Consider the following 20,259-nt stretch of genomic DNA (forward strand, 5'->3'; position numbering starts at 1 on the left):
AGATCACTGAAAGTGAAGCCCCCTTGCCAACAAAGATGATGGGAGATTGAACTCATAATGGCAGAGGTTCTGAGTTTCTGCCGCCACAAATCAGCAATTCTTCAATCACCAAGTACTCTAGTCATTATCTGGCCACCTTCCAAACCAAAATAGAGGTGAGTACTTACATCCTGGTTTTGACTGGTCAGTCAATCCAGCCCATCATTTCTAACATAGGATGTCCTTTATTAAAAAATTCCACTTGATTAAATATGGTCCCCAAATGCACCATCTCCCTGCTTTTCATGTTGGTTGCCATTTTGCTTTAGTGACAGGTGCAGCACTCCAGAAGTGGAGTCTGAACTTTATAAATTTATTTGCAAAGAACTGTGCAGGTCCTCCAGAATATGACAGGCAATTTAGCTGGTGACCACAGAAAATGACAATTTCACTATATTTATATTTATGCTTTCTCTTAATTATTTTTTTCAATATAATCTGGCTTGAATTATAGAGTCATAAGACAGTCAAGGGAGAGAAAGGGAACAAGGTGCCCCTGAGGCTGTTCCCCTCAATAATACGTATAATGTTTCAGAGACTGTTGAGGGAAATGATCTACTGGGGACAAGCACGGTGATCAGGTTTATGCCATGGAGTCTGGTGCTGTGTTTCAGAAGGGAAGGGAAGAAAAAAGGTAGTGACTGGGATATTTGAGAGGGGAATAGATAAAAGGTTCTGTAGATGAGATTGAGACTCCAGGATGGTATGTTGCCTCCCACGTGCTAGGGTGAGCAGCTAGATGTCATGATCCATGTAAGAACTAATAATGTGGGGAGGAATAGTGATGAGGTCACACAAAGTGAGTTCAGGGATTTCTCTTGGCCTCCTTCGGTCGTGATCGACCATGGGTATTGTGCCCCTGGTAGTCACTGATTTGTTCAGCAGCATTGACTGTGGCTATGGAGGCTGATCCTGAAATGGCAGGCTCTGCCACAATTACTGAAAATATAAAGCATTGTTTAATTATTGTCTGCTGTGCTCTTCACTTAGTTTTCCACTCCTCAAACTGACTTAGGTGTTGATGAAGAGTACCTCGCCATTTGTTGCGGTCACCTGCTGTATCCTCCCAACACTCTGTATTGATTTTTAAGGCTTTCATGTCACTCTTGCAGAGGTCCTTGAAGCGAACTGGGGTCTACCAATGTTCCCCTTGCCTATTGCGAGTTCTCCGTAGAGGATGTCCTTTGGCATTCTACCATTCTTCATGCGACAGATGTGGCCCAACCAGCGCAGTCTGTGTTGTCTTAAAAGTGTGAACATTGTGGAAGTCCAGCGCGGGAGAGGTCCTCAGAATTTGGGACTTTGTCTCTCCAGGTGATGCCAAGGATGTGGCAAAGGCAGTACAGGTGAAAACTGTTGAGTTTCCTTTGCGTCTTGGAGTAGGTGGTCCAAGTCTCACTATCATACAGAAGGGTGCTGATAACACATGCATTGTACACAGCAGTCTTGGACTTTGAAGTGAGTTTCTGATTCTCACAGACCCGCGAGGAGAGTCGAGCAAGGAATGATGCAGCTCTGCCGATGCACCAATTGATTTCAGCATTGAGGGAGAGAGTTTCGCTAATGGTTGACCCCAAGTATGTGAACTCATGGACCACTTATATATCGTAGTTATCAATGGTGATGACTGGTGTCTCCACTACATTCTGGGTAAGGACATTTGTTTTCTTTAGGCTGATGTTAAGTCCAAAATCATTGCATGCCTTAGAGAAGAGATCCATTAGAATTTACAGTTGCTGCTTGGTGTGAGAGATTGCCAGGAAAGATCAACTGCAAACTCAGGGAGTTAGGTGCCAAGTTAAAGGACAGAATCTCCAGGATTGTGGTCTCAGGATTGCTACCCAAGCCATTGGCTACTGAAATTAGAAACATGCCAACCAAGCTGGACCCATTTACTTGTGTTGGGACAATAACCCCCTAAACTTTTCCTATCCATGTAGCAGTCTAAATGTCTGTTGAATGTAACAATAGTCTCTGCTTCTATTACTTTCTCTTCCAGCTCATTCCACCATCCTGTGTGAAGAAGGTGCCCCTCAGAACTCCTAAATCTTCTTCAATTTAGTTTTAGATGAACCTACACTGGAAAAAAAAGAGCATTTATCTTATTTATGCCCCTCATGATTTTATAAACCTCTATTAGCTCCCCCCCCCCCACTACTGCACTCCTTCCACCCCAACCTTGGCTTCAGGGAGCAAAGTCCAGTCTATTCTTACAACTCAACCACCCCCAAGACCCAGCAACATTCTAGTGAATCTCTTCTTCCCCCTTTCCAGCTTGTTGTTACCTTTCCATAAGTAGGTGACCAAAACTGCATGTAATATTCCAACATCCGGTACAGTTGCATCAGACTTCCCCGCTCTTGTACTCAATGTCCTGACCAAAGAAGGCATTCTTCACCACCCTGTCTATTTGCATCACCACTTCCATGAGACTATGTATCTGTAGCCCAAGTCTCTTTGTCCTGCAACACTACCTAGGGCTCACTATTCATGGTCTTCCAGCTCTATCCATCCTGCTTATGATCTTCATTAGTGTTTTGCAACTTTATTCCTGCACTTGGGATAGGCTACCCATAACAAGACCCCAGAGCACCAGTAGTGGGGGTAGTTCGTAAGCTCAAACCTCTTCCCAGACCATCAACAGGACTTCCCAGACAATCAAGAGGGAAGCAAGGTTAGCGGTTAATGCAATGCTGTTTCAGCGCAAGTGGCCGGTGTTTGAATCCTGTGCTGTCTGTAAGGAGTTTGTACGTTCTCTCTGTGTCTGCATGTGTTTCCTTTGGATGCTCTGGTTTCCTCCTACTGTTCAAAAAGTACTGGGGCTTATAGGTCATTTGGGTGTAATTGGGGGGCACAAGTTCATGGGCCGAAAGGGCTAGTTACCATGCTGTGTATTTGGTGGAAAGTTTTAAAGAATTTGTAATTTTTTGTTGTCAACATTACAACCTTGTTTTACATCTTACTTGTTTATTGTATCATTAATATTTGTCTTTGCTATGTCACAACGATCATTCACAATATGGTCTACGAACCACAGGCTGAGAAATGCCGGTCTACATACTCAAGAATGATAAAAGGAGGCACATGGTGATGGCTGAAAAGAAAACGTGTGCAATCCTCTCCAATTAGCAATATTGTTGGTACATGTTCTCAACATATTCAGCCCAATGAACTTAAGAAAGCAAGTTGACGAAGTGCTGGAACGAACATTTTTAATAACGAATATTAACCATTTTTGCCAAGTAGAGATAAAACAACCTGGAAATGAATTATAAATAAGAACAAAAAAGCACTAATTATTTCCATGAGTATTAGGGAGAGTAAATATATCACTATTTTGCAACTTTATTCTTACATTATATTTCTACCAAAATAAAGAAAGTAAACATTTTCAATCTCTTTGCATTCAAATATTTTTGTTGATTTTGGATAAGACAAACTCATTGAAGAGCAGACTGTTTGTCTTCCTGCTGCCACCTCCAACATATTCCCCAATTCTGCCAGTACAAATCTTTTCTCTAACTTTGTGTAAGAGCAAGGAATGTCCCAGTGAAGTCCTAAATGCAATGACCTTGCAAGTGTTCCAAAGTCAACATTTGTGGAACTGAGAAGTGTTTTTAGGACAACAGCATTTTAAATCTGTTCAGTTCGACCTTTTCCTGCCATTTCACCTCCTGTTATGTGCATCACATTCATTGCGTCTTTTCTTTTGATGAAAGGTCACTGACATTAACACCGTTTCTCTTTCCACAAATGCTACCTGACCTGCTGAGTGTTTCTGGCCATTTCTCTTTTTGATCCAATGAGGGAATGGGCTGAGAGAACATCAGAATGCAAGGGTAGGTCCAAGCGGCTTGTTAATATGGTGTACTTTCTCGTTAATTTTTTATATTCAGAGAAATCTGTTTTTTTTGAGCGAGAGATGATAATGTGGAAAAAAGCATCAGCAAGAATTAGTTCAGGTTAATAGATCAGATGCATATTAGAGACAGCTGCAGAAGAAGCTGATGGAGAAAGTAATCTGAACAGAATGTAAAGTGGCTCACATACAGTGTGTCAGATTCCTGGGCTGTGACATTTATTGGAAATACAGTTTGATAGTTCTGAAACAGTGGCTTGGGACTCTAGTTCAGTCCAACTGAAATCAGTGTGGAGGCAATAATCATATTAGGTGTATATCATAGACTCCCCCTCATTCTACAAGAGACATCGAGGAACAGATAGGGAGGAAGATACTAGAAAGATGCAAAAAATAAAAAGGTTTTAGTGATGGGTGATTTTAACTTTCCTAATATTGATTGGCATCATCTGAGAGTAAATTTGTTAAGTATGTTCAGGAAGGTATCCTGACACAATATGTAGATAAGCCAACTGGAGGAGAATCTATACTTGACCTGCTATTAGGAAATGAACCAGGTCAGGAGCCAGATCTCTCAGTGGGGTAATATTTCGGAGAAAGTGTTCGCAACTCTCTCCCCTTCACCATATCACTGGAGATATTAAAGGAGAAATAGTGAGGCATCTGGGGCAAATTGGATCTATCAGGCAGATGCTAAATGGATTCAGCAAAGACAGGTCCTGTTTGATTAACTTACTGGAGTTCTTTGAGGATATTATGAGCAAGGTGGATAGAGGGGAGCAGATGGATATTGTTTTCCTGGATTTCCAAAAGGTATTTGATAAGGGTGCTGCAAAAAATACGATAAGGATGAATAGAGTTGGTATAGATGATAGGAAAAGACCATTTGGGAAAACCTTTAATTGGGGTAGGGGAAAATATGATGCTATTAGGCAGGAGCTTGGGAACATAAATTGGGAGCAGCTGTTCTCGGGGGAGATGTATGGCAGAAATGTGGCAAATGCTCAGAGAACATTTGCATGGGACTCTGCACAAGTATTTTCCATTGAGGCAGAGTGGCAAGGTGAAAGCACCATGGTGTATAAGGGAAGTAGAAAATCTAGATAAGAAGAAAAGAAAAGCATATGAGAGGTTTAAGAAGATAGGAACTGCTAGTGGTCTAGAGGATTACAAGATTGCCAGGAAAGATCTTAGATGACTTTGGAGTATTCAAAGGGGCCATGAGAAGATCTTGACAAGCAGGATTAAGGCATTTTACAAGCATGTGAAGAACAAGAGGACAAGTCATGTGAAGTTATGACCCCTCAGGGGTGATGGTGGAAATGTGTGCAGGAAATTAGAGGAGGTGATGGAGATCTTTAATGAATACTTTGCATCACTATTCCCCAGAGAAAAGACCTTAGCAATTGTGAAGATGACATATAGCTGACTGAGCTTTTGAAAGACACAAAGTTAGATCATTGTCAGGACCACTGGTGATGATTACATTTTGCTCATACCTTGAAGAAGGCCCAGGCCTGAAATGTTGGTTATGTACCTTTACCTCCTATGGACTCTGCAAGACCTGCTGGGTTCCTCCAGCATATTTATGTTTTTACTGCAATCACAGCGTCTGCAGACTTCCGTGTTTCACATCATTGCTAGGGACAGGATAAGAACCAAAGGACTGAAAGGTTGCAGATGTTGTTTCCTTGTCCAAGAAGGGAGTGGAGATAACCCAAGAAATGATAGATCAGTGAGTCTTACTTCAGCAGTGGAGAAGCCGTTGGAGAAGATCCTGAGAGACAGGACTTACAAGCCTTTAGAAGGCATAATCTGAGTTGGGATATGCAGCATGGATTCATCAGGGGGAGGTTGTATCTTAAAAACCTGATTGAAGTCTTTGAGGATGATGAAGGTAGAGCAGTGGATGTAGTGTACTAACGCAATTGATAAGGTTCACTATGCGAGTAAGGAGGCATGGAATCCAAAAAGGCCTTGCTTTAAGGTTACAGAATTGGCTTGCTCTCAGAAGGCAGAATGTGTTTGTGGATAGTTTGTATTCTGCATGAAGGTTGTTGACTAGTGGTGTTCTGTAGGGATCTGTTCCAGGACCCTCCTCTTTGTGACTTTTAGAAATGACTTGGATGAGGAAGTGGAAGTGTGGGTTGGTAAGTTTGCAGATTTCACAAAGATGGATAGTGTTGTGGATAGGCTGGAGAGTTGCCAGAGGTCACAGAGAGACATTGATAGGATGCAGAGCCTGGCTGCGAAATGGCAGATGGAGTTTAACTCTAAAAAGTGTGAAGTGGTTTATTTTGGCAGGACACATTTGAAGGCAGAGTACATTATTAATAGGAGGACTCTGAATTTCAGAGTGTGAAGAAACAGAGATCTTGGGGACTGTGTCTATGCACAGGTTGATAGTGTTGTTAAGAATGGGTATAGTACGTTGGCCTTCATTAATAATGGGATCAATTTAGAGCAGTGAAGAAACAAGACTTTAGTTAGACCCCACTTGGAATACAGATAGACCCTCACTTATAATGTTCTGACTTATGATATGTCAAGTTCCGATATTTATCTGCACATGCGATGTCCTGGCTGCTCGCGCACACTAACTCCCGACATCCTGGCCACCCGCGTATCTAAGCTCCTGATGCCCAGGCCTGCGCATCTGAGTTCCTGATGCCCTGGCCCCCCACATATTCTAACTCCCAATGCCACGAGGCGCATCTGAGCTCCTGACACCACGAGCTGCATCCAACCTTGGGCTCCCGGCAGGAGTGGGAACCCTTACCACTTTGGAGTTCTCTACTCTTGGAAAGGTAGAGTGTGGTATTGTTTTGATTACAATAATTTTGACTTACGATGCACGAGTCCCAGAACCGAACCCCATCATAAGTCGGGGTCTACCTATATGGTGTTTAGTTCTGGTCTCTTTACTATGGGAAAGATGTGGATGCTAGAAAGAGGATGCCGAGGAAGTTTTCAAGGAAGCTGCCTGGATTGGAGAATATGCCTTGTATGGATAGGTTGAGTGAACTTGACTTTTCTACTTGGAGTGATGGAGGATAAACGGTGATCTAAGAGAGGTGCACAAGATGAGAGAGGCAATGATTCTTTGGACTTCCAGAGGTTTTTTTTTTCTCCAGGGCTGAAATAGCTAAAACAAAAGGGCATCGTTTTAAGGTGTTTAGGACTAAGTACAGGGAGGATGTATATTTTTTCACACAGAAGTGCATGGAGTGCATTACTGGCAATGGTGGTGGAGGCAGATACAATAGGATATTTTAAGATAGGTACATGGAATTGAGAGGGTTATGTAGCCAGGAAATTCTAGGCAGATGTTAGATTAAGTTATTAAGTCAGCAAAACACGGGACCTTAGAGACTGTATAGTGCCATAGATTTCTGTTTTACCTTCTGTTCTATGTCTGTGTGAAGTTTGCACATTTTCCATGTGACTGGGTTTCTTCCAGGTGCTCCATTTTGCTCCTAGACATTCAGTTGGTATGGTAGTTGCCCACTGAAACTTTCCCGAGTATAGAATGAAGATATGTTCATTGTTGGTTGGTAGGATCAGGGAAGAATAGATAAGAATATGGGGAGAATGAACAAAATGGGATTAATGTAGATGTAAATCAGTGTAGATTTGGTGGGCTAAAGGGCTTATTTCTGTGCTGGATCTCTCCATGACGATGACTTTAAGCATTTGCACTCAAAATCTCATTACCTGGCTTCTTTCTTGGCTGAAGGTGTCTGACTTGTTTCACGCAAGATTTTCTGCAGTTATATACTTTGAAAACCATCATTTTTACTCAAGGGCAAGGTGATCTACAAGCACAATACAAGCCCATCAGTTGACCCCTGTCCTTGTGGTTAGGTGCCTTCTACTTCTCTTGAACTACCCCAACCTGTCGCAGCTCTCATTATTTTCTGCACATTGCAGGCTGTTTACCAGACCTTAGAAACAGAACCATAGAAACAGGCCCTTTGGCTCTTCTAGTCAGTGCCACTGACCTGAACCCAGACCACATCCCTCCATACCCCTCCCATCCATATACTGTCCAAATTTTTCTTCAATGTTAAGAATTAAGCCCACATTCACCACCTCAGCTGGCAGCTTGTTCCACACTTCCACCACTCTTTGTGCGAAGAAAGTCCCAACTTAATGTTCCTCCTAAATTTTTCCCCCTTCACCCTTAATCTATATCCTCTGGTTTGTATTTCACCTACCCTCAGTGGAAAAGGCCTGCTTGCATTTACTCCACCCATCATAATTGTGTATATCAAATCTCCCCCTCATTCTTCTATACTCCAGGGAATAAAATCCTAACTTGTTTAACCTTTCTCTGTAACTCAGTCTGGCAAGTCCCAGCAACATCCTAGTAAATCTTCTCTGAACCCTTTCAATCTTATTGATATCTTTCCTATAGCTAGGTGATCAAAATTGCATACAATATCCTACATTTGGCCTCATTAGTGTCTTAGGCAACCTTGCCATAACATCCCAACTCCTCTGCTCAATATTAGATTGATGAAGGACAATGTGCAAAAAACTCTCTTTACCCTAACTACTTGTGACACCACTTTCAGAGAATTATACATCTGTACTTCCAGATGGCTCCATTCTACCGGATTCCTCAGTGCCTTATCATTTACAATGCATGTCCAACCTTGGTTTGTCCTCTGTCCTGGAGCACCCCCCCCCCCCCCTGCCCTCTGCGCTGGAGCCCCCCCCCCGCCCTCTGCACTGGAGCCCCCTGCTCTGCTTTCTGTGCTGGATATCCCCCCCCCCCCCCCCCCCATTGTGTTCTTCCCCTCACAGTGACATTACCCTGCTGTCTGTGAGAGCCTTCTCGGAGTGAGACCCATCTCTTCTGTGAGAGACCTGTGTCTGTGAGAATCCACCTCTCGCTCCAACACCACTTCTTTCTGTAATACTCTTTCAACTTATCTGTGCGGTACTTCTCTCTCTCTTTCCCTCCCTCCTGCCTTTCTGCATGAGACCTTTTTCTGTTTGTGTATGACACCATCTCTGCAATCATCTGCCTCTCTGTGTTGGACTCCCTCTCAGAGTGCTGCATTTCCTCTCCCTGGATTGGACACCCCCCTCTCTGTGTGTGGGTCCCTTTATCTTCGTAAATCCCTCCCTCTGTCACTTCCTCTCTCTGTGTGACTCATCCTCTATCTGTGACACGCCTCCTCTCTCTGCTTAAGGCTCAGCCTCTGTCTGTGGGAGACTCAGCCTCTCTTTATGGGACATTTGCCCCATCTCACTACTGTTTGTTTTGGGGTGAGTCATTTTGTTTTCATTGTGACTCAGTTTTCTCCTTTTTGACATGTTTTTTTTTTAATTGTAATTTCCAGATTTGAAGATGCCTTCCCTGACTGAAATGCATCATCAAATCTATTTATTTATTTATTTCATTGATGGTTGCATCAGTGCAGCCCGCCGTTCAACCACTGACACACCATCCAGCGCACACATGGGAAAAGGTTGCCCAGTTCTGAGCTAGGGACTAAATTAAAAAGGAGAACCAAAAAGGTGCTCATCTCTGGGTTACTTCCTGAGCCACATGCAAATTGGCATAGGGTCCAGAAAATTAGAGAGTAAAATGTGTGGCTCAAGGATTGATGTGGGAGAAGTGGGTTCCAATTCATAGGTAATTGACACCAGTATTGGGGAAGGAAGGAAGTGTTCAAAGGGGACGGGCTTCATGTGAACCGTGATGGGACGTGGATCCTGTCAAATCACATTACTAGAACTGTTGACAGGACTTTAAACTAAAGAGTTGGGGGGGGTGGGGGGAGGGAGGTTTAACAGATTGGTGAGGGATGGATAAAGTAAATGAGAAGAATATGGATGAATTAGAAGTAAAAGTTAAAAAAGAGAAAAGTAAGAGGAGCAAAGTATAAAAGCAAAGTGCAAAAGATGCAAAGATGACCAATGAGTACAAGGGCATTTGATCTGAAATGCCCTTAGTATTTGAAACAAGGTCAGTGAACTGTGGCACAAATCAGTACAAAGGGTATGATTTAGTGGCCATTACAGAAATGTGATTGCAGAGTGGAGAGGACTGGGAATTAAATATCCAAGGATATCAGGTAATATGGAAGGGAGGTGGGGTAGCGCTCGGTCTCAAGGATGATATCAGGGAAATAGTAAGAGATGGTGCAAGATCTAAGGAGCAAAATGATGAGTCCATGTGGGTGGAGATTAGGAATAATAAAGGGGGGAAAAAATCACTGGTAGGAGTTGTCTGTAGGCCACCCAATAATAACATTACAGTGGCACAGGAAATAAACCAAGAAATATCGGAGGCATGCAAGGATGAAACAGCAATTATCATGGGGGACTTCAACATGCACATAGACTGGGTGACACAGGTTGGTTGAGGCCACCTTGAGGAGGACTACATAGAATGATTACATGATGGCTTTCTTGAACAGCATGTTACTGACCCTACAAGTGAACATGTTGTCTTGGATCTGATCCTGTGCAATGAGACAGGTAAAATTAGCGATGTTGGAGTTAGGGATCCTCTTGGAAAGAGTGATCACAGTATGATCGAGTTCCTCATACAAATTATGAGTAAAAAAGTTCAGTTTAAAATTAATGTATAGTAGCCATGCACTACTCGAAGTAAACACACACACACACACACACACACACACACACACACACACACACACACACACACACACACACACACACACACACACACACACACACACACAGGTATAGCTCTGCTTTATTGGGGCTGAAAGCCCGACTTTTCTATCATTCATGTTCCCACTGTTTGCTAATGTCACTGCTTGCATAACAATAGTGGGTCTCCTGTGTGTGGGTACATTCTTACATGACAGTTCCTTCTTCCCCATATGCTTATACCTCTATGTTGGCTGGGCAGTGAGGCCAGTGCCATGTTGGGGATGCTGGCCCCTATGCTGCCTTAGTCTCTCGACCACCGGTTCACTTGCTGGGGCCAGTGCCGCTGCATGGTCCGCTGGCTCCTGGGTGTGCTCACCACCTGGAGCGCCGGCCCGATTGCAGCGGCGGTGTGCTAGTACAGTTTTATGCTTAAACAAGGGAAGTTAGAAGGGGATGAGGAGTTTACCAGGATAGATTGGAAATGCAGGCTATATGGAGGGGTGGTTGAGGAACAGTGGAAGACTTTCAAAGAGGTTTTACACAGTGCTCAACAAAAGTATATTCAGTTAAAAAAAAGGTCAATAAGGGTGGGTATAGCCAGCCTTGGATAATAAAGAAACAAAGGAAGGCATCAAACTAAAAGCTTGCATGTATGAAGCTACCAAGAGCAGTGGGAATCTAGAAGATTGGGAAAACTTTAAAAAACAATGAAGAACCACGAAGTGAGCAATAAAAGAAACCTATGAAAAAAGATATAAAAGGTACAAAATGTAAAACCGGACTGTAAAAGTTTTTATAATTATATAAAGTGCAAAAGGGAGGCTAAAGTGAAATTTGGTCCCATGGAAAGTGAGAAGAGAGAATTGATATTAGGTAATGAGGAAATGGCTGAGGCTTTGAATTACTATTTTGTATCGGTATTCTCAGGACGCATCTGCCATACCAAAGGCAGATGTTATGAATGCGACTGAAAGTGAGGACCTGGATGTAATAGGTATCACTAAAAAGGTAATAATGAGAAAACTTGAGGGTCTAAAGATAGATAAATCCCCAGTCCTAATGGAATGCCACAGGAGTCAGTGCTGGGCCTGCAACTGTTCGCAATATATGTAAGGGTTAAAATGCAATATGCAAACAAATTCTGCAAACAACCAGTAGATGTTGACAGATTTCATGCTGTCTCCGTAACATCTTTGCTTCAAGGTTATAGCTAGTTTTCTCTGCATGTCTGAGATAAACATTCAGTTAGATTTGCTTTGTTCTATGAAAATGCAGACATTAGATGAGTTCCAACAACTTTCATTGACTGTTTAACCATTGTTTAATCATTGTTTTTATACTGTCTATCAAAGTTTTAATGGCTTGTAATGATGTAGTAACTAAACCATGGAAAACTCAACTCAACTTTAGTAGGGATTTGTTTGAATGAATCATAGACAACAACAACATTCTAATTTCTGTAAGCAATTATAAAGAAAAATAGTCACTACAATTTTTAGTCAATAAAAATTGGAATTTAAGACAATCTAAAGTTGGAAATTGGATTTGAAATTTGGACTGGATTAATTGGGCTCTGTTTCGAGCATTTTGTCCAAGGAGGCACAATTATCGACAGCATCACCAAGGCCATTGAAGAAACAGTAAGCTTTACTAAAGGATTCCTTCTATGTGCGTATTGCAAGTTAGAACACAGTTTGGAGAAACTGCCACTTGTCCTTTGAAGACTGTTTGGTTTTGGAGTTATTGTTGTGCATGTTTGATATCTGAGTGGATAAGATGACAGCCGCTGCTGTAGAGCTACGTGTTGAGAAGATGAAGGTCATGGAACTTAAAGAAGAATTTCAATGGAAGCAATTTGATACAAGTGGAAATAAAACTACTCTTCAAGCCAGACGGAATGAAACAATAGAAAGAGAGGAGGTAATGGCTGCTGGGAATATAAATCCCACAGAATTACTGCAAAAAATATCAACAGAATCTAAGAGCAGCCATTTGGAAGTGTTTGAAGATGAGCCACAAGATGGTGGTGTGGAGGATGGAATTTCAAAATGGAGACAAAGTCAGATATTAAGGCAACACTTGAGGCTACCTCAGTAAATATATTTAAGACAAGATTGGATAGATTTTTATATAACAGGGGAATTAAGGTACATGGGGAAAAATAAGGTAGGTGGAGATTAGCCTATCATCGGATCAGCCATGATCTTATTAAATGGCAGAGCAGGCTTGACTGGCCAGATGGCCGACTCCTGCTTCTATTTCTTGTGTTTTTATGTTCTTATGTGGCACAGGTGTCAATCCTGAGATCACAACCCTGAAGGTTCTATCCTTCAATTTTTCAACTATCTCCTCCACCCCCTTCCTACCCTCATCAGTGGTCCCAACATTCACCATGGTATTTGGCTACTCACTCTCCCTCTAGAGGATGTTGTGAATTCAATCTGAGATATCCCAGTCCCTGACTCTGGCGATTATTGATCTCTTCCACTGAATCTCTTATTTGTTCCCCTATTTGTGCAATCGCCTGTCACTACATCTTGCTTCTTCTCCTCCATTTCTTAGCCACAAGGCCAAGCTCTGTGCCAGAAGCCTGTCTGCCATGGCTTGTCCCTGGAAGGTCATCTCCCTCAACAGGATCAAAAATAGTATGCACATTATTGAGGGCAACAGCTACCCTGCAGCTGCCTGACTGTTTCCTTTCTCTCTCCTGACTGTTACCCAGCTACCTTCCTCCTGCCACCTAGGTGTGATGGTGTCCCTGGAACTCCTGTATATTATTCCCTCAGCCTCCCAAATGATTCAGACTCCATCCAACCAATTCCCTAACACTGTCAGGAACTGCAGCTGGATGCACTTCAGGGATATTGTTGGCTTCTCTGACTATCCACATTCTGCTATTCCACTGTCAAGGAGATAGGAAAAAAAAATAAGAAAAACCTAACTTCATCTGTGCCTTCTTGCTGAATCCATCTAAACGAGCACCTTCCTTTCCTGTTGTTTTTTAAATGTTCCTCTTCTCATTCCAGTCTTGCTGTCTTAAGACTGGGACTTGTCACAGGTCCCACCCACCTCCCCCATTTCTAATCCTCCCTAATTTTACTCCATTGCTTGCAATTCCTTGTAATCCTGAATGTTTGCTCTCCGCTTCTATATATCTGTTCTCCACCTCAATATATCTGCCAGCCATGTGCCACTTTCTGTCCAGTTTAGCTTAGGAGGTGGAACCCAGTGTAAAGCTGTTCAATGAGGGGTTGTATAAAGTATCTGTGAAATCATTCTCTGGTTCTCTGTTACCACCAACTGTTTAATTTGTGTGTCCTGTTCCACAAAGCAACTCTTGGAGCCAGTCACTCTTGCCTCAGAGTTGGATGGTGTGTTACTTGAAAGGGTGGCCATTCCAAAGGAGGACATGTTTATAGGTTACCAAATATTACTGTTTATACAGTGTGATTGCAAATATTGCCGTATATACAATGTGATTGCATTTGTTGTTTTTGCAATATCATTTAACTTGAACGGTATTGCAAAAACTATAAATGAAAACACACTCTGTGTGTGTGTGTGTGTGTGTATATGTGTGTGTGTGTGAGTGTGTGTGTGTGTGTGTGTGTGTGTGTGTGTGTGTGTGTGTGTGTGTATTTATATATACACACACATATGGTAATACATGGTAACCTATGGCCATGCCCTGCTTTGGAATGACCACCCTACTGTTGAAAGGCTGATGTTGCAGTTATTACTGCTTACTCACTGCTCCAGAGACTTGCATTTGATTCTGACTTGCAGTGCTGTCTTGTGCAGAGTCCTCAATCTCCCGGGGTGGGTGGTCTAGTTTAATATCAAATAACAAACACTGGCTTGTAAATTAGCTGGCCAATGTATGTAGGCCTTTGGTGCAGAAGGTGGCAAAGGTATCAAAGAAGAGTTCCTGGGATTGTGAGAGAAAATGAGCTACAGGGGAACTATACAAATTGCTTTGATCTGCTGGGAGACATCATGGATCTGATAGGGTGAAAGGCCTTCCTCTTTCTGTATTATAATAAATAGCTAAATTCCACAAATCCAGACTGACACCCATACAGTATTAAGGGAGTGCTGCACTGCTAGATGTATCATTTCTTGGATGCAATGTTAACCTGCAGTCCATCTTTTTAGGCAGACGTATAGGGTGTTTCTCCCTTGCATCTTGACTTATATTCATCCCCTAACTAACATCACTAGAACAAGTCATCTTTTATTGTGAAACTCAGAAGGGAGAAAATTGGAGGCTTTGAGTTCCTGAGACAAATTGGTGAACTGTTTCTCCAAAGAGCACAAGGCTGAGTATATAATCTCAGCCTGAAATAAATACAAAGTGTAAGAAATGAAAGGAGAGTTTGGAGAAATGATTAGCGAATCATAATTCAGAGTAATGAATGAAATGAACCCACATATCCTCTATATCAGCCATCGATATTCTTTATGACTAATTACCAAGGTATATTGACTCCAACTCCTTTTCAATGCTTGTTTCCATTCTGAGCAGGAGTAAACAATTATTCAGAACATGGAGGGACTTCAGTGTAGCTCCCCCTAGTCATTATCAAACCATTACAAACACCTTATAAGGCAGCTCCTTACTTCCATTTTAGATTCTGAATAGAAATGAAAGTTGGTCTTTAGTAGCAGAAGAAAATCACATGCCTGTTCTCACTTATCATCTTAGTCATCTTTCAATTATTTTTAAATCAATACCTAAAAGGAAGTGGCTAGCTATTGAGCAAAATATACTATATTCTTGGTGATGTAGGGAGTCAGTTCCTCTGTTCAACAATAACATTTACAGGAATCAAGCTCTGCTATGAGTTTCTCTCAAAGGAAGCTGGAGTGTATTATTAGTCAAAACATTGCATCCAGTTTCACAGGCTTCATCCCTGTCCCTGTCCAGTCAGTTTGAGGGCAGATAGAATTTTCACCGAAGTAGCACTGAACACATCATACCTTGATGAAGGGCTCAAGCCTGAAACGTTGGTTATGTATCTATATAAAGTGCACTGATCTCCTCTGTTTCTCCAATATTGTGTTTTTGTAATAACTGAATGCAGAAAGCGGCAAACCTAGCTAAGACCATCACAGGCACTGACCTCTCGTCCATTGAAAACTTCTACGTGAGGCATTGCCTTCAGAGGGCTACCATCATCATAAAGGACCCCCATTACCCTGTCACAACTTCTTTTTACTGCTCCCTTCAGGCAGAAGGAACCAGTGTGGATTAAAGTATTGCAGTGTCTGTAGCATAAATTTTAAAGGGGCCCTAAATTGTGCTGGCTGGCTCATGTGTGGTGAAGGGGAAGCACTTACACTGAAATTGTGCCCTTCTCCTCCCTTCCCTTTCTCTCCCTTCCTCTTCTCTCCTCTCTTTCCTGTTAAAACTTACTTTCAAATTTTGTTAAAATACAACTTTCTTATGGCAGTGGCTGTGGCTGGCTCAATGCAGGAGCAATGGCCGTCTTTGTCACGCAGCTGGAACCGCTCTGTGTCTCCCTGGCGCTGACACTGGCAGAGTGGTTCCAGCTGCATGGGGGATTATGGGTAACAAAGACGGCTATTGCTCCCGCGTTGAACCATCTACGTGAGCAGCCGAGACGTCCCTGAAACCATCCGATCAGATGCCAGAGTGGTGCTCCGGTGAACTCTGGCAGCACTGCATCCCTGCTGCTGTGTCAGAAGTTGGGGGGGGTGGGTTGCGTGACGGATGGCCAGGGCTAGGAGCGAGGCGGTCAGGCGAGGCGAGGACAGTGGCACCCCCTCCTTCAAGTGGCATGTTACATCCTTGATGAAAGGTTATTAAATTAATTTTCACCTCCACGCCTTGAATAAAAATATTTTATTTCCCAACTATGTGCAGCCTGCAGCAACTATGAGATACAACACCCATAAATTTAATGTTAGCGATTTTTGCCAATTATCACCTTTAATTGGGATTATTAACACAGACTATCAGGGTGCTATCTCATAGCCGCTGCACAAAGATGAAAATGAAAATGTTTAAGTTCATAATTCATAGTACATAAACACGGGGGCCCTTTAAAATGTGGAGCCTATAGCATACCACATTAATGCAGCCCTGGAAGGAACAGAAGCCTGAAGTTCAGCACCACCAGGTGCAAGAACAGTTTTTATCCAACAGCTATCAGGCTCTTGAAACTCCCTGTACTAATTCTTAGCATAAACTACTCAGGACCACCAAAAGATATGTCTGCATAACTGAAACATCATTTTTTAAATTGCACTGACTTCCAACTGTGACATTTATTGTCTCTTTTTCTGTCTTACATTTGTGCTAATTTAAATTTTAACTCTCGTTGTTGGTGTATCTTATGTATCTGTTTGGCCGCAGCATGTTAGAATTTTGGTGTATCTGCATATTGCACTTATATATTTGACAAAAAACTCACATTGAACATTGATAAGGGGTCTTAAGAGCCTTACAAACTAGAGATGTGTGGAGGGATGGTGGGGGTTGGGAAGGATGGTGAGGGGGAATGTAGACTGTAAAGTGGATGGAGGGAGGAGGTGCAAATCAAATTTTAAAATTCAGATTGATTGTCAGTACATGACATCTCATACAACCTTTTTTTCTTTTCCTGTGGGCCAGACTGAATTTCTACTTATCAGTAACTGTATATGTTCTCAAGAAAGAAACAGAATTGGGTTGGATGCAGCTCTGAGGAATGAGCCTTTTTTTGTTACACCCCTTCCTGAGCCCCAGAACCAAATGATATATATCAATGGGGTGGAACGGAACCACCAGAAGAAAGCAGATCACCTTCTCATCCTAGTTTTGAAGAGTACAACAGGTAATGCTTGATTCATCTTGTTTGCACTTGGAATAGAGCTAAGCTGACAAGGCCAGGCTCTTGGTGATGCCCTCATGAGGACAGGGTTTTATGGAAACTCAAAGCCATCTAGCAATGATATGGAGCCCAATGATCTAACCCAGGTCATTGTTAGGTACTGGTATTGAATTAAATGGCACAGTATTAACACTGACATTGAGCTAGGTGGTTTGATCCAAACACTGGTACTATAATTTAGGGTTAAATTCAAATGCTGCTGTAGATCAAAGGGTTAAATTCAAGAACTGGCACTAGATTTTGCAGTTAAATCCAAATACTTGCACTGTATTACATGGTTTGAGACATCAAGGTGCTAACTCCTTGAGGCAGAGGTCAAGGCAGATTGATATGTTACCTGTCTGTGCCTTTGTTGGCCTTGCCTCTGGGCAATCTAGTATTGATTGCCTTGAGTGTGGGCTCCATGTGATGTAAAGTGGGTGCAGCCTCACAGTTGTTGGATCCACACGCGCTGTGGGCTGCTGGAGGCTGGCTCAGAAGAACCATGTATTGGAACTGGAATTTGAGAGGGTGCTGAGGTCTAGAAAGACTCTGGAAGGTCCTCTGGCACTTCCGACTTGTATCAGAGGTTTGGGTTGTTGATGGTTGAACTGGAGTTTGTGCGGCTGCTGGAGGTGAATCCATGGTCTCTCTGAAGGGACTCCCTTTTTCTTTTCTTTCTCTTATTGTTAGGGACATCAGCAATGCTCATGATGACTTTTTGTTTGCCTTACGACAGACAAGAGTTAAAATATATCATGTATATGACATTTTTAATGTATTAATAAGTGATAATAAAAGGAACCTTTGAACACTGATGGGTGAGATACCTGCATCGGACCTGTTTGCAGTCAGATAAATCCAAGACTCTTGTCAGTGCACTGTCGCTGCAGCAGCCATTTTATAGATATCTTTAATGACATCACAATGGCAGTTCAATGCTCTCACCAAACCCCTATGCTAGACACACTGATATCTTAGTAAATGCAATATGGGAGTCATCCCCTTTCTGGCTGGTCAGCCAGTTGATGAACTAAATTTGGAAAGTCATGATTTACTTTTGCAAAATTCAGAATGGAGATGGTTGATTCTGCACTGAAAGTGCTCCATTAGCTGGCCAGTGCTTCTTTAACAGGTGTCATCGTGGGATTGAAGGCATCTGCCTCAACATCTGCTTGGTGCAGTCAGAGCATTTTTTTTTACTGGGGAAGTGCCTGGAGTGAATCTTCAAAAACTGAGCTGATTGCTGCGCTGAGTTGTCTCAGTCTTAACTCTTAGTCAGATGGTTGTCAGTTTAAGCCACATGAACTGTAAAAAAAACCAGGGGTGCCATTATAATGGCACATAGAGGATGTGCTTCATGATCTTAAGTGCCTGTTTTTGGATCAACCATTAAAGGAGAGCCCGTTTGTCTGAACAAACCCCTTTAGCTCTGTTGCAAAGAGGGGGAGAGAATTTAAACCTGGATTCCCATCCAATATTTATTCTCTTGTTGAATATCACTCAAAGCAGATAATCTAGTCAATATCAAATTGCCAATCAGAAGTTCCCAACGTAAAGTGGCAGCAACAAATCCCATGTTTAGAAATTCACCATACTTCAGAAATTACTTTAACACTAAAGATATCCTGAGTTCATGAAGGCATCAAAAAATAATCTTTGTCAAATGGTATATTTGAAAACTGAATTGTACATCAGATTTCACTACCATATTCAGGAGATGTTTGTAAAATGAGACTGCAGATACTGGAATTCACTGGGACAAGAGCATCAGTGGGGGAAAAAAAGGATGCAAGACAGAGATCCTGGATGGGGCTAAACAGGGAGCCCTGAACATCCTGTAAATCCTGGCTGGGGCCAAAATGTAAGCCCAGAGAACCTGGCTGGGGTAAACTGGGTGCCCTGGAAGTCCCGCAGATCCTGGATGGAGTGGAACTGGAAGCCTTGGATGTCCTGCAGATCCTGGATTGGGCCGAACTGGGAGACCTGGACGTCCTGGAGATCATGGATGTGGCTGAATTAGGAGCCCTGGACTTCCAGAGAACCTGGCTAGGGCTAAACTGGGTGCCCTGGAAATCCCGCAGATCCTGGATGGAGTGGAACTGGGAGACCTGGACGTCCTGGAGATCATGGATGGGGCTGAACTAGGAGCCCTGGACTTCCAGAGAACCTGGCTGGGGCTAAACTGGGTGCCCTGGAAGTCCCGCAGATCCTGGATGGAGTGGAACTGGAAGCCTTGGATGTCCTGCAAATCCTGGATTGGGCCGAACTGGGAGCCCTGGAGATCATGGATGGTGCTGAACTGGGTGCCCTGGAATTCCTGAAGATTCTGGTTGGGGCTGAACTGGGAGCCATGGAGGTCATAGAACAGATTTATTGTCAGAGAACATAAATGACATTATATACAGCTCTGAGATTCTTTTTCCTGCAGGCCAGGCAGAATTTCTACTTACCATGGTACAAAAAAAAACTTTACTCAAGAAAAGATATGGAAACTAAAGAGAGAAGTGCAAACACAAAAAAGCAATAATGAAAATAAATATTCAGTAATAAATAATGTGCAAAGGAAGAGTCCTTAAATGAATTTCTGATTGTTTGTTGTTTTGGAGTCTGATGGTGGAGGGGTAGCAACTGTTCCTGAATCTGGTGATATGAGTTTGGTGCTACCTGTACCTCTTTCCTGATATCAGCAGTTTGAATAGAGAATGTCCTGGGTGGTGTGGCTCCTTGATGATTGCTGCTACTCTCCAACAGCAGCGTTCCCATAGATTTCCTTAACGGTGTGGAGAGATTAGCCTGTGATGTACTGGGCTATATCCCCTACCTTTCTCAAGGCTTTCTGTTCACAGA

General features: G+C 42.6%; 1 protein-coding gene and 2 long non-coding RNA genes across 5 annotated transcripts in view; 1 reads left to right on the forward strand and 2 right to left on the reverse strand.

Annotated features, from left to right (window-relative positions):
- The window catches only part of LOC138741764 (proline-rich protein 5-like), a 162,767-nt gene extending 153,774 nt beyond the window's left edge, over window positions 1-8,993 (reverse strand). For 2 of the 3 annotated variants that reach the window (XM_069896054.1, XM_069896080.1), the window contains exons 1-2: window positions 8,717-8,993; window positions 7,613-7,713 (exon numbers count right to left, since the gene is read on the reverse strand). The gene's annotated coding sequence lies outside the window, so the exon portion shown is untranslated. The remainder of the gene's footprint in view (window positions 1-7,612; window positions 7,714-8,716) is intronic. The other variant, XM_069896058.1, reaches the window with a different exon arrangement.
- A 123-nt stretch (window positions 8,994-9,116) lies between these two features.
- The window catches only part of LOC138751304 (uncharacterized), a 64,185-nt gene continuing 53,042 nt past the window's right edge, over window positions 9,117-20,259 (forward strand). The window contains exons 1-2 of the long non-coding RNA XR_011349808.1: window positions 9,117-9,175; window positions 17,172-17,373. This is a non-coding gene — a long non-coding RNA (uncharacterized lncRNA). The remainder of the gene's footprint in view (window positions 9,176-17,171; window positions 17,374-20,259) is intronic.
- LOC138751302 (uncharacterized) lies at window positions 17,824-18,310 on the reverse strand. The gene is made up of 2 exons (XR_011349807.1): window positions 18,240-18,310; window positions 17,824-18,138 (listed from the first exon to the last, which is right to left on the reverse strand). It is a non-coding gene; the product is annotated as an uncharacterized lncRNA (long non-coding RNA).

This window comes from Narcine bancroftii, chromosome 1 (genome assembly GCF_036971445.1).
Source record: "Narcine bancroftii isolate sNarBan1 chromosome 1, sNarBan1.hap1, whole genome shotgun sequence".
Classification (NCBI taxonomy): Eukaryota; Metazoa; Chordata; class Chondrichthyes; order Torpediniformes; family Narcinidae; genus Narcine; species Narcine bancroftii.